Source organism: Arvicanthis niloticus, chromosome 20 (genome assembly GCF_011762505.2).
Source record: "Arvicanthis niloticus isolate mArvNil1 chromosome 20, mArvNil1.pat.X, whole genome shotgun sequence".
Lineage (NCBI taxonomy): Eukaryota > Metazoa > Chordata > Mammalia > Rodentia > Muridae > Arvicanthis > Arvicanthis niloticus.
Genome location: NC_047677.1, coordinates 28,864,787 through 28,878,139, shown reverse-complemented (window position 1 = coordinate 28,878,139; position 13,353 = coordinate 28,864,787). Strand labels below are relative to the sequence as shown.

Below are 13,353 nucleotides of genomic sequence, written 5' to 3'. Positions count from 1 at the left end.
GGAAGGGGTGGGAGGTAAAATGGAGATGGGTAGCCCAGGCTAGCTTCAAACTGACTGTGCATAGGCTAACCTTGAGTCCTGACCCACCTGCTTCTGCCTCCCACCTGAGATTACAGGCATGTGTTACCACATCCTGCCTAAATACACATTTTTATATATCGGTGCTGGTGAGGGCTGTGGCATTGTCTCTCAGAATATTCTGTGCACAGACATATAAACAGGAGAGAGAGAGAGAGAGAGAGAGAGAGAGAGAGAGAGAGAGAGAGAGAGAGAGAGGTTCCTGTGTGGGTGTGAGTGTGTGAGGACCAGAGGTAGGTCTCTCTTCAGAGCCATTCACCTTGTTTGTTGAGACAGGATCTTTGACTGAGGACTGGGGCTCACTGAGTGGGCATGGCTACCTGTACTGAGTGTACTGTACTGGGGCTCACTGAGTGGGCATGGCTACCTGTACTGTGACTGCCAAGGATTTACCCCTATCTTCCTCCCAGCTCTGAGATTACAAGTCACACCACCAAGCTAGGTTTTTATGTGGGTTCTAAGGATCAAACTCTGTTCTGCATGCTTGGAGTAAGTACCTTATCAACAGAGTCAACCTCTACCCCTGATTCCACCCCCCTTGGGAGACAGAGTCTTATTCTGTATCCTAGGCTGTCTTGTAATACATTATTTAGCACAGGCTAGCCTCCTGACTCTGATTAGACATGAGCTCTTTTTGAGACAAGTCCCACTGTGCAGCCCTGGCTGTCCAAGAACTCACTTTGTAGATCAGGCTAGCCTCTAATACAGAGATCTGCCTGCCTCTGCCTCCTCTGTCCTGGCACTAAAGGTACATGCACTGTATCTTTGATTATTATAAATGTTAAAAATGAGATTTCCTTTTAATAAAGTGACTCCACTTCCATGAATTTACCCCCAAAATATACTCACAAAAGTATATCAAGAGCTAAGAACAACGATGGGCATTAAGAATCACAGCATGATGAAGCAAACAAGAAATACTGGAAACTTGGAACATATTCATTAATTCTAGTGTATCCTTCATGTAAAATATGATGCTGTTTGCAAGACAGGAGTCCATGTAAGTTACCACACGTATCTGTCTGAACAGGAAGGGGCACACCAGACACACAGCAGTGCACACAGCATTATGTCCTTTTTTTCTTGACCTAAATTGTGGTCTTATAAGTTGAGAGAGAGAGAGAGAGAGAGAGAGAGAGAGAGAGAGAGAGAGAGAGAGAGAGAGAACACTCACAGGGGTGTTCCATATGCAACCAATCAGCAGTGTCTATCACAGACTACTTGGTTCTTAAAACTGTGATTCCTTTGTTACCACATACTAGAAAAACAGAAACAGCAAAGTCCAGTAGAAAAGCAAGCCCATCTAGTGTTGGAGAGATGGCTCAGCAGGTAAGAGCACTGGCTGCTCTTGCAGAGGCCCTGAGTTTGGTTCCCGGCATTGACATGGTGGCTTTACAACTGACTATAATAACTCCAGCTCCAGAGGATCTGACACCCTCTTCTGACCTCCAAAGTCACTGCACACACAGAGTGTACCCACATACATACAGCAAACATTCATACACATGAAATCATGACAAGTCTTTTTTTTTAAAAAGTTAATTCTATAAATTTCAGTGGAAACAATTTATAAAATCCAACTCTAGGTTAAGGCTTACCTAGCTGGGGAAAGTCTCAGAATAGATTTTATTCCTTAATCGTTCTACATATACACATACAGAGAGAGAGAGAGAGAGAGAGAGAGAGAGAGAGAGAGAGAGAGAGAGAGAGAAGAGAGAAGAGAAGAGAAGAGAAGAGAAGAGAAGAGAAGAGAAGAGAAGAGAAGAGAAGAGAAGAGAAGAGAAGAGAAGAGAAGAAGAGAAGTACCTTGGGGGCAGTCTCTTTGTCTCAGTAGCAACAATCTACAGCATTTAAAATAAATTCCAGCTGGGCGTGGTGGCGCACGCCTTTAATCCCAGCACTTGGGAGGCAGAGACAGGTGGATTTCTGAGTTCGAGGCCAGCCTGGTCTACAGAGTGAGTTCCAGGACAGCCAGGACTACACAGAGAAACCCTGTCTTAAAAAATAAAATAAAATAAAATAAAATAAAATAAAATAAAATAAAATAAATTCCAGAGTCAGTGCCGGGGTAGGGCGTCTACCCCTTCAGTGACGCAGCCTCTCAGTCATCCTGCAGCCTTCTCAATGAGGTATATTAGGGACCCTGACATTCATCCTTATATAATAACTGTATGCCTTCTTCCCAGTTCTCTGCTTTTACATATATTTGTAATGGAGAAAAATTCATGGTTTAACTTAAGCACGTTCTGAGTGAGTTCTACACGGAGTTCCCATGACACTGTAAATCAATAACTGCTTCATTCGCCTGCAGAGTCCTGCTACAGAATGCTTCCCACCACTGATTTACACTTTGGCACAAGCTGTTTATGTCCTTGCTGGGACCAGTAACAAATTGAGACCTTCAGCTCATATTCTGAACAGCATTAAACACAGGAGGGCTGAAACCCTCACGCTCGAATGGGGGGGGGGGGGGTCTTTCTTAACATTGGACATTGATCTGTCCGTATCAAATCAGTTTTCTCACTGACAGGGGAGACCTGAAGTACACAGGCATAATGGTTAAGAAAATTAAAGTCAGGACAGAAGACAGCTCAATGGGTAAAGGCAACTGCCTCCAAGACAAACCACCTAAGGTACAGTCCCAAGATCCATAAAGGAGAGAGCTAACTCCAGTCGTTATTCTCTGCCTTCTGTACAGGCATGCGCATGCGCGCGCACACGGCACAAACACGCACACGCACACGCGCGCACAAGAAAGGGGGAAATCCCCAGCACCTACACACACACACACACAAAAAAAAAATTAAATTTCTTTTTTTACTCTTTTGAGACAGAGCTTCTCTGGAAACTTTTTTCTTTTTCTTTTTCTTTTCTTTTTTTTTTTTTTTTTAATACAAGAAATGAAAGGCGAGGAAGAAGAGGTGCCAAGGCAACAATAAAACACACGGGAATTTTAAGTCACTTCCCAGTCCCTAGAGTTAGCTATTAAATTGGTTATAGATTACTGACTGAGTTGCAGGCAGCAACAACACAGTTACAAGGCATAATGAAGTCCAGGAAAATGAGGAGCAGTGCCCAGTAGTCCTTACTTTCAAAATACCTGCAGCCTCAATTAGCTATCATTTTCCATTAGATTAACCACTCCACAGCACAATATCACTTACAATCCAGTATCCAAACGAGAATCAGAAAACCATGGTTTTGACTCGCTGGACTAGCATTTCCATGAGCCAATGACCCACAAATAAACACTATTTTTAAGTCTTTACTCTAAGATTCATAGTATCACTTCAGACAAGTCTGGGCTACCAAATCCTTAAAGATGAGTCCTTTCTATTCCAAATTAAAAAATGGAAATATGCAAACCAAAGTTCATACACACTAGACAATCACTGCCTGCCCATGGTTAAGGAGCCTTCCCCCAACCCCCCCAAAAAAAAAAATCACCCCAAAATAAGACACCATGATTGAAAGCTTTTTTTTTAAATAGAGGCAAAATATGTTCTTTAAGAATTCATAATCCAGCCGGGCAGTGGTGGCGCACGCCTATAATCCCAGCACTTGGGAGGCAGAGGCAGGCGGATTTCTGAGTTTGAGGCCAGCCTGGTCTACAGAGTGAGTTCCAGGACAGCCAGGACTACACAGAGAAAGCCTGTCTTGAAAAACCAAACAAAAAAAAAAAAAAAAAAAAAAAAAAAAAAAAACTCATAACCCTACACATCATCTCCTATCAAATAATACTGGTATCTCTGCCCACTCCAAACTGATTTCTCTGCACAAGCCACCATCTCTGACACTTTTATCAACCTGCCTTAGCTTTTCCCTTCAATCTGTAACCGTGCATCCTTAATTCAACAATTTAAAAAACCTGACGCTCTTCTTCCCTGACTCCCACCCAACTGACTGATGCCTTACGTCACGCCTTCATCCTTTTTCCCTTCAATTCTGCAGCCTATAGATTTAGTCCAAATAATTGTGACTTCTCCCGGTTGGTCTTTAACTGAGGTGTTTACTGACTCTGCCTGGTTTTCCTATTTGTTTGTCACGGCTGGCTCATCGGTTTTCTGTAAATCAGTACTGTGTATACACGGTTTTCCAGCAGGTGTAGTTTGCAAATGCTGCTGCTCCAGAGTCAACGTGATGCAGATGATAGACGGCAATAATATTGGTTCCAGGAAGAACTGAGGCTCTTTCCATTCCATGTGTAGCTCTGTTGATGTTTGTAAATTGAAGTTTTGTAAGTCTAAGCAATTGTGTCCTTGCACATAGTTGGCATGCTGTTCCCCATCTGCCTGATATGTTTACACATCATAAACACTTAATATTTTGTGTGGCTGACAAATTTTATAGTACTTTAAAAGGAAAACTGTAAAAAACACATCTTAAACAATCACAAGCTTCACCTTCAAATGTAATGTTCTGCATTCCAACAACCCACACTTAGGAATGGGGATTAGAGTAATGATCATAAATATACACATAAAAATATGCAAGATCATTTTTCATAGCACCTGGATGTTCAGCAATGATTAACAAAATTATATTCACTGAGAAGTTGCTACACAATGCAATAGTAGCTGTATAAAATGGCAAATAGTATATGTAAACATGTAAGCTTAGGGTTAAGCAAAAAAAAAAAAAAAAAAAAAAAAAAAAAAAAAAAAAAAAAAAAAAACCTGCCAGGCTACAAATGTTACATTCAATATTATAGCAATTATTCTAAAGTCAAGGAGAAGAAGACTAGAAAGAAACGCAAATAAGCGAGACAACAAACTATAACTTTTCCTCTGTTCCTTCAAAACCACACAAGGGTCACTGATTACTTTTGGACAAAAATAAGTGTTACTCTAAAAGATCCCATTCCTTTTACTCAGATAAGAAGCTTCAAACTATTATGGGATGTAGCAGATGTAAATAAGTTACTCTGTACTGTCTGTATTTTTAGGTTCCCTCTTATATCGCTGTTGAGGTAATTCTTACAACAAACATTCCATTGACGTCTGGCTGTTGGTAATCCACAACTTCAAATCCTAAGTATTCTCTCTACATTGATCTTCCATTCTAGCCGAATGAGGTAGCCACAAACCCAGAAACAGGGCTCATTTGCATCCCTTCTTTCCCCATTTATGTGTCTGAAACTAGTCACTGGCTTCCTGTATCATCAGATGCATTGCTAGTCTTTCCTGGAGGCATCGATCTGCAATTCAAAACCTCTACAGCCAGTGAAGCTCCTGCCGTCTATGCTGGAGTCCCTCTTTCCTTTTGAATTCATTACTTCCAGCCCTATCCTTGATTTAGGTGACAGCAGCTGCTTGCAGTTAGTCAGACCCATTCAACCAGCAATATAGACATTCTATCCCAAGTTAAAAAAAAAAAAAAAAAAAAAAAAAAAAAAAAAAAAAAAAAAAAAAAAAAAAAAACCTCACTCTACGCTGTGATTTTCACATGGTCAGAAATGTGGAACAGCTCCGAGATCATCCCTCGGCCTCCCAATACTGTTGCCAATTATATAAGCAATATACGACCAATTTTAAATGCAGAAAGCAACGCTCTTTGCCACTATCTCATTCAAAACACCTTTCGTTTCCTGTGAATAAACTTTCAGTTGAAAGCAAAGCCAGTTCAAATGCTTTCCGTCTTGGCTTCCTTTTCCCCTGTCCCAGGCTAAAGCCCAAGTATCCAGGCCGTATCTTATCTTTCCCTGCACAGCACCCAGTCGGCTTTTTATAGCCAGAAACTCTCTGAATGTTAAGCTAGACCTTGGCTACTAGCTTGCTCTGGCGGAGTCTGAAAGTTATTTTTAACTTTGAAATTAGCAGGAAAGCCTACATTTCTCATCACAGCTAGTGGAAACATCCCCGTTTTCCTATAATAATGTGATCTCCTTTCATTCAGAGGAAACCCCACGTTATAAACCCATGACGTGTGAAGAAGGCACAGAAACCCAAGAGTGCGCTGAAGCCCAGCCCTTCACTTTTATAAAGTGACTCACCTTTCTGATGCTTCGAGTTCAGCTTTTGGAGGGAATTTTCCAAACAGAGCTCAAAGGATGGGAGGAAAGAGACAGAGCCGGTGGGGCAGTCACCACTGAGCACCACTCACCCAGGACAAGAAAAAAAAGGGGGAGGTTACAAGCCAGGGGTGGGTGGTATCTAATCCTGGGCTCCACACTGACCTCACTGACAACTTGTTACTGAAAATACTTTGTTGAAAAAGGCCAGACACATACATTCCCTGGAGACCTGCACACTTCTTAGGAAGCTCGAAATAAGTTAGCTTTAACTTTGTCATCCCTGTCCAAAACAAGGAACCGTTTCAAATTAAAGCCGAAGGTTAGAATTATTGGAAGTGAGAAACTGTAAAGCAGGAGATACAAGAGTCCAGGAAATCCTTGCATCATTATTAACTAAAATTCAGGGTCTCTGGAATCACGGGTCACATCTGAGGTCATATTTTTCTGCCAAAATCTTACCGTCTCACACCCTTACACCACTACCATACTTTCTGCTTCTTATATTTATAGATGGCCACGTAATTAAGCAGTGAAAAGACAGACGAGAGGGTTACGAAGACCTCTTTAGTAGGGCAATTTTTATATTTGATGTACCAGAAAACAGGTTTATCCCTGAAGTTTTCAGTTGGGTTTTTTTTTATTATTATTATTTATGGAGACTTTTTTTGGTATTTCTTTTTCCATACATAACATGAATGTATATGTACATATACGAACATAAGAATATATACTTATATACAACTATTTATGGAGTTAACTTCTGTATTTCTTTATACATAACATGATGATGTATATGAACATATATGAACATAAGAATATATATACACATATCCTTATACCACCAGAACAATAACTTGATATATATGAACATATATGAACATAAGAATATATATACCTATAGCCTTATACCACCAGAACAATATCTTAATCTTCACCTCAGTAATACTGCACCACCCTGACTGATTCCTTATTGCGTGGTCAGTTTCTTGAGCTTGTGTTTTAAGATGCTTCCTTCGCTAGTCATGCTGTTTTCTTGTAATAACACACAAAACTACTATGACATGGTGCTAACTACAACATGAACTATTTGTTGGGGCTTTGGCAGTCATGTTCTTAAGGGACCGGATTCAAACTAGAAGAAGAAAGCATTTATTTATTAGCTCTGCAGACACTCTTGGAACAAATATCAGGGAACCAAAAGGAAAGACAGGATCTGGGGATTGTCAGAGAGAATCAGCCATGAAAGGAGGTTCATTTTATTACATGACTTCCAAGGAAGCCTGCAAAATAAGAGTATTTTTTAGTATTTTAAAAGAGTATTTTACCCTTTAAAATGTACGCAACAGACATTTATCTAAAGGGTCTTAGGTACTAACGTAATGCCCTTCCAGATTTGTTTTGAACCATCCTTTTTTCCCCTGGAGGCTCTCAGAGTCATTTCTTTTCACAGAGAAACAGAGGGCGAGTTTTACATCTCACAATCCATCTCTTCTGGAATAAAGAGATCACTTGACACTTGCAAAACAGCAGGTTTTGTTTTAAAGCATTAATAACGAATGGTTTCTGAACCAGGACTGTTGAACCGAGCCCAATATAAGGTATCCGGATTCTGTTGTAAACTTGGCCTGTAGCAGGAAAACCACCATACCTTCCCTCCCTGCTCTCAGGCCCACCTACCCTTCTGCAAAATGGACATGAGCACCTCTGTTCTTTACTTTTCAGTGGCTATGTGATTTAAATTGATAAAATCTGAAGTGTTTAAAAACTTGGCTGAACTCTCAAAGATGGAGTATACACATGCTTGGTGTTATTCAAAAATAAAAAGTAAATACTCGGTATCCGAAGTATAATTTTAAAGAGTTTTGTGGGATGGTTGGGGGTTTTCTGGTTGACTTGCTTAGTTTGTTGATTCCTTATCCAAAGAACCCATCCTTGAGGTTGTCTCAGTTGAAGTATTTAGCACTTTCACCATAAGGGGTCCTCTCTCGCGATTCAAATCACGCAGGGTGCCCTCATGGGCCTGTGTATTTATATCCGACAGAAAACACAGATCACCTAATGTCAAATTTCTACAGCTCACTATTGGTTAGCAGACAAAAAGAGAGAGATTTGACTTTCTCTGTGTGATCGCTGAAGCATGCCCAACACTGAATAGTTCCTGTGAACTACACAGCCCTGCATTTTTGCATCCTGGCCCCCTTCCAAATGCCCACAGTAATTCCCGTCTGTCACCTCGCCCAGTCTTGTTCCGTATTTATGTTCCTTCCCTATTTGCTTGTTTCCTCTCTTTATGCTTCCCAAACTTGAAAATTTTGGCTCACGCTTCACAGACAGACAGACAAAGCTTAGGAGCAGAAGAGAGAGAATTAAAGAGAGAGAATAAATCAGGGCCATTAGGAGCGATCTTCCTGAGGCAATCAAAAGTGTGGTTTTGAGCAAAAGTGTGGTTTTGAGTCTGAATATCGAGGCTGGTCCCCTCACAAAGTCAACTAAGTATTCTGAGAAAAACTAAGTATTCTGAGAAGCCCTTATTGTGGAGATCTATGTTCTGAGCCAACTAGATTAGAGGCAAAGGAGGAGGTTCCAAAAGGAAGACAGTTGTGTTCCAGTCAGACATCTCTCTTGGAAAACAAGCCTTCTAACACACAGTCGCATAAATCGTGAGTGATGTGTTTATACAAAGAGAAAGAGAATATGTTCTATGGGTGAGTGGAGAGGTAGGGGGGAAGGGGATGTCTCAGTGGGCCCATGCGGAGGCATCCCTTCCCCCTGAGGGACCAGTCACACACCAGTATAGAATAGAGTTTATTCAGGGCATGGGGTGGGGATTTAAGAGGGTAGTAGAGGCAGAGAAAGGCAGAGAGAGAGAGAGAGAGAGAGAGAGAGAGAGAGAGAGAGAGAAAGTAGAGGCCGGCCATGAGCACGTAGAGAGAGAGGGAAGGGAAGGGGAAAGGGGCGAGGGGACAGAGGGATCAAGAGATAGCAAGAGAAGAGAGGGGGAGGAGGGGGCAAGCGGCCCCTATTATAGTGGGCCAGGCCTACCTGGCTGTTGTCAGGTAACTGTGGGGATGCAGTTTAGACAGAATGCTAACAGTGAGTCTATTTATTCTGTATATGATACCTCCAAATGTTGGCAATTTGGTAAGAGCTTTTTAAAGGCATATTAATATGAACCACCAAGTTATCTCAGTGGGTTAAAGCATCTTCCCCCACCATGTGGATCTCAGGAATGGAACTCAAGTTATCGGACTTGGTGGTAGATGCCTTTACCCAAGAAGACTAATGTTCTCCCTAAAAAAGTCATCTTAATCATTCAATGTCATAATCAACATAACAGGAAGTGGGGATTTTCCTACTGCCCAGAATTGATAACTAAGGCTCAAAATGAAAAGAATGAACACATCTACACATACCAATGTGCTGCAGAATTTCCAGCATTTGAAGACTAACGTTCAATTGTCTTCTCTGTTTAGATAGCTAATATTCATTTCATATTGGGTATGTCTCCACCCATACACAAAAGAAAAAGAAAACCAGAGCCTTTCACTTTGCCTATCAAACTTACTTCCTTCTACCATGCAAATCCTAGCATAGTCATTGTCACTAGGACCCAACTGCTTAAGCGACAAAGTCTTGGGAGTCATCCTTCTTTTCTTCTTTTATCTAATCAGCATCAAGAATTCCCAGCCTCATGTGCTGACATCCATGAGCCCAGCAATTGAGAGGGTTTAAAAATAAGAGAAATGTGAGGCTAAGGTTCCCCTGGGCTATGTAGCAAGACTCCATCCCAAAAGACAAAAGGAAGAAAACAGGGGAACGTAATCTAGTTGGTAGCAAGGATGACCAACATGTACAAGGTCCAGGATTGGACTCCCGGCACCAGATAAACGACACCTGGTAAACCAGATAACCCACACACAGTGAGTTTAAAGCCAACATGGACTACAGGAGTCTCAAAATAAACTGTTTGCAAGTCTATGCCCTGGCTCCATCTTTACAGTTACTGCTCAGGTATAAACTAGCCCAGTTGTCTGGCTCATTTTATTTATGTATTGTGCTTCTGGTTAACTTTTCTAATTTTATATGAACCCAAATATGGCACATGGAGCTAACCAGGTTGTATGTCATTGCAAAATCTTTACATTTCATTTTAACTCGTTGAGAGCAAACTACTTCTCAGAAGGGTTAACATGACTCATGTAGTTATCTCAAGGTTCTGTAAGAAACTCTGACCGACCGTCTCGCTATTTACTAGCCAATAACCTCAATAGGTACAATAACCATAATCAATCATCCCGGCTTCAGCTTGCTGATTTTGTTACTTTTCATTTAGAAAATGAAAATTCCCAGCACACACCTCTTCCAGATGGAATTTGTATCTATCAATCACCCACCCTATGGAGCTTTTAAATATTATAGTAGTTATTCAATAATCCAGAGCACCTCACATCGGTTCTTGTAAAAAAACAACCAGCTCATGTGACTCTGAAACTCAGAGTCATTTTCAAAGACATAAAAACACCCAAGACAAAATTTACAAATATTATCATCAGAAGTTATTTCACTTCTTTAATATTTTTTAATTTTTATTTTTATGAATATAGATGTTTCACCGGCATGTATGTCTGTGTACTGTGTGTGTGCCTGGTGTCCGCAGAGGTCGAGAGGGGCCCATCAGATCCCCTGGAATTGAATGCTAGACAGTTATGGGTGTTAGGAACTGAACCTGGGTCCTGTGGAAGAGCAGCCAGCGCTGTTAACCACAAAGCCATCTTTCAGCCACATTATTTCAAATTTCTTGAACAAGGAATGTATAACGCTGCCTCTAAAAGACTCACTTACTTGGTTTTGATGCAGCCTCTTAAACATGAAGTTTGTAATCCTCATTTCAAGTCTTACCTCTTTGTCCCGAGAAAACAAAGACAGAGATGTTTCTAGTTGTGCAAATGCAAAGTTAATCTCACCTAAACTGATGAACAGCATGATGGTAAATATTTCTCAGAGAAATACCTGGAGCTACTTGTTTACAGTCCTATTTCAAAAAAAAAAAAAACAAACAAAACAAAACAAAACAAAAAAAAAAACAAACCTGTTTTCCCTCTACGTGAGTTTGTGTGTTCCTCAACCTATGAGAACTTCTGCCCTTCTTAGAAAGTGGTTTCCAGGGGCTCCTCTTAGCAAGCTGAAATGACATCCACACATACTGAGGGCATACTGGGTATCTATACTGAATCATTAGAATTTGTCCAAGGCCTGGCAGGATGGCTCAGCAGGTAAAGCACCTGCTTCACAAGCCCTAAGATCAATCCCTGAAGCCTATGTGCAAGTATAAAGAGAGAACTGAGCCCAGCAGGGACCCCCCATGCACAAACTTTGACACGTGCAAACCCACACACCATACATACACACAAAAATATATTTAAAATAAATGTATATCCTATATATGTCTTTTACACCCAACAATGTCTATACACACACACACACACAAAAAAAAAAAAAAAAAAAAAAAAAAAAAAAAAAAAAAAAAAAAAAAAGCAGCCACAGGTGTGGGATACAGAAGTGATGTAATATTTATGAAATGGTAAACAATTGTTACACACTAGAGGATAAAAACCGAAAAGCAATCTTCTTATGATATACTCCAGCAGCTGCAGCCTTAGAAAAGCAAGCAAAAAATAATAATACTTTGTGCGTATAACTAAGATTTAAATTCTAGATTTACAAAAACCACCAATGAGGCATACATAAATATCAAGCTCTTTGAAAGCTGCATGGGATGTGGGAAACCCTCCATCTTTGAGGGGAATTTCACACTTGTCAAAACTTGTAAGTTTCATTGGCCTGACGACTGTTTGATTGGTCCAGCTACAGTCAGTTTTCTGTACCTTCTCCTAGCTCCAACTGGGTAACTTTCCTGCACATTTCAGGTACAGCGAGGAGCCTTAAAATAAAGCCAATTCAGTCAGACTACCCCTCTCCCCGCATCTGATCATCCTGAATATCTGATCAGGTCCTTCGGTCTCTACCACACTCCAGGAGATGTATCACCTAAAACTGTCTTCAGCAAGAATTATGTTACATCACTTCACCAGGCTCCCTGTTAACCCCTTTCTGTTCTCATTTGTTTTCTGCTGCTGAGAAAACATTAGCCAAAACCAACTTGGAAAGAAAGTGATTTATTTCATCTTACAGCATTGGGGGAAACCAAGGCAAGAAGACAGAGGGAGGAGCTCAAGCACGTCTCTGGCTCCGCCCTCCGCAGCGCACACAGCTTGTCTTCTAGGCTCCAACTGGCTCCACTCCACTGCTGCTGCTGCCCTCTGTCGGTGGTCATCCCGTGGTACTGGCATCTTCAAAATGTTGGGGGTCTTTTGCTGCAACTGGGCTCGCTGCACTTTCACCAATAGCCTCTCCTGGGCTCTCTTCAGGGACTCCAACCCTGCCACACAGTGCCAAGCCTCACCTGCTCTCCATGGCGCCTTTACACCTTCAAAACCAGTACCACCTGGGTGACTCTTTACACTACCAAGTTCAGCTGCCAGCACCAGGTACAACTCTGGCCATGTCTGAACACAGCTCCTGTGTGCTAACTCTCAGAAACCTTTCCAGAGGATTTCACCTCAGCGATGTCGGTCTCTTCTTAATCAGTGCTGAGATCTCAGCTCCAGCTGACCAGAAGAGCATCCCTGTTAATCACGGACGATTCTTCAGACCCAGCTAACCAGGACCACAGAATCTTAATTCAAATTAACACACGACCCCAGGAGAGTCTTTAAATTGACCGCTAAAGCTTCACAAGCCTGCCCCTAACATCTGCACAGCCTTCAACATCCTTACCTTCCAAGCTCTTAAGGGACATCTCACTGAGCTCTCAACTCTCAGTGGCTTATGTAGCCCAAAGTTCTAAAGTCCTTCCGCCATCCTTCCCCAAACAACATGGCCTTGTCTGTCTCAGCAATACCCCACTCTCCTGGTACCAACTTGTCTTAGGGATAACATTGCTGTGCTGAAACATTATAACCAATGGCAACTTGGGGAGGAAAGGGTTTATTTAACTTACACTTATACCATCACTGTCCATCACGGAAGGAAGTCAGGACAGGAACTCAAAGTAGGACAGGAACCTGGAAATAGAAGCTGATGCAGAGGCCATGGAGGGGTGCCGCTCACTGGCTTGCTCAGCCTGCTTTCTTTTAGAACCCAGGACCACCAGCCCAGGGATGGCTCCACCCACAAGAGGCTGGCCTTCCCCCTCCCTCCAT

At 41.6% G+C, this 13,353-nt stretch overlaps 1 protein-coding gene across 1 annotated transcript in view; it reads right to left on the bottom strand.

Annotated features, from left to right (window-relative positions):
- Ctnna3 (catenin alpha 3) overlaps positions 1-6,140 on the bottom strand; it is a 1,449,584-nt gene extending 1,443,444 nt beyond the window's left edge. The window contains exon 1 of the mRNA XM_034524718.2: positions 6,071-6,140. The gene's annotated coding sequence lies outside the window, so the exon portion shown is untranslated. The remainder of the gene's footprint in view (positions 1-6,070) is intronic.
- Positions 6,141-13,353: the final 7,213 nt, after the last annotated feature.